Source organism: Daphnia magna, linkage group LG9 (genome assembly GCF_020631705.1).
Source record: "Daphnia magna isolate NIES linkage group LG9, ASM2063170v1.1, whole genome shotgun sequence".
NCBI lineage: Eukaryota > Metazoa > Arthropoda > Branchiopoda > Diplostraca > Daphniidae > Daphnia > Daphnia magna.
The window spans coordinates 5,927,971-5,929,445 of NC_059190.1; the positions used below are offsets into that span (position 1 = coordinate 5,927,971).

General features: G+C 37.7%; 1 long non-coding RNA gene across 1 annotated transcript; it reads right to left on the bottom strand.

The window, feature by feature from the left end:
* Window positions 1-369: 369 nt before the first annotated feature.
* On the bottom strand, window positions 370-1,008 carry LOC116930096. Its single transcript, XR_004398244.2, has 2 exons — window positions 900-1,008; window positions 370-783 (listed from the first exon to the last, which is right to left on the bottom strand). It is a non-coding gene; the product is annotated as an uncharacterized LOC116930096 (long non-coding RNA).
* Between the last annotated feature and the right edge of the window lie 467 nt (window positions 1,009-1,475).

Here is a 1,475-nt window from a genome sequence, read left to right on the forward strand (position 1 = left end):
TACTTGAGTACATGCTAAGTAAAGTTTAAACTGGGTCTGTCTAAATGGCGGGAGTCCAATGATCGTAACTCAATTATCGAAAACAATTATGTTTCTCTGCTGGTATCTTCGTCAAAGAGCGCAAAGTGTCGATTTATTTAATGCTAAATTTTATTCAAAAATTCATTTCTTAATGATGGAAACAAAAATTAATTTGTCCGTCTGAAAATACCTGTAAGAGTATTGAATTTTGCGTTTATGGTTGACTACTCGATTGCCATGCGGGAGACCCACGTTCAAATCTGGTAACAGAATAATTTCTAAGCGTTTTTTTGTAGAGCCAAGTGAACGTTAAAATGAGCTTTGGTGATCATAAAATTTCGTGTATTAGAGCAGTTTTTCCGGTCATCAACACTGCTAACATCATCTTTAAGTCGTCATTGTAGGATTTCAGGACAGAATAAAAAAATTCTAGTAGTGCCGTTACGATGAAAAAATATCTTTTAAAAGACGTCAGGATGCTGTGTGGGATGGGCTTTGCAAATGGTCCCTAGGCTTTTATTACAAATCGTAGTATAAACTAGTGGCATTCAATCCTAGGTAAACATTTTGCAGAGGGAAAAACCAAGATTTGTCGAGGTGGTCTGGATCAGCTAGGGAAGAGGACATGTCATCCACGTATTCTTTTTCTATGTATGAAAAAAGCGAATTGTTTGATTAGAAAATCAATTCCCGGTTTCACAACGCGAATAAAAGACTGTTGCTTTTGGACAAGCAGGTTTGAATTTGCAAAGTTGCCTAAAGCTGAAAGGATAGAGAAATGAATTTTTTCATGAAGGATTAGAATGAATAACATTTTACGAAACTAATAATTTTAAATATTCAGATATCGATAAATTAGAATTAATAAGGAAATGTACCTTCGGCTAAGAATTCAATTAAAATCAACATGAAAGGTGTTGGGAATACAATACTCCCAACACCCACGACGAGGTCGGGGAGAACCATCCGTCTCCCCCGACGTCTGCAACACTACTATTTGTAAGGGCCCCCGTAAGGTTGCCCCCTTTTCTATGTTCTAGTTCCCACTATTTAGTGTTGTATTCCCCGCCCACGCCAGTGTAAGCCCTTTTTGGCCTAACTTAGGCCAGTCGAAAATACACCTCGAAAGCCTACACAACTAGGAGTTAGTGTTCCACATTCTTCATTATCTAAAGGTATCGAACGGTCTGAACACATGGAAAAGAGTTCAAAAATGTCTTTCAAAAGGATCCTTTATAAGGGCTAAAATTTTACGTGATTTCTCACACTGTTTGTCGAAAAGAGACGCCTCGAAGTGTAACAGTAATGATGGCCATTGTTCAATTATCCCATCGAGATATTCTTTGAGTGACAGCCAGCGCGTGTCTCCAGGTTTAAGGATGTCATGTTTATCCAATTCAAAATATTGCAGAATTTCTAAAAGTTGGCTTTTCCGAGTAGGGCTAAATTTTAAG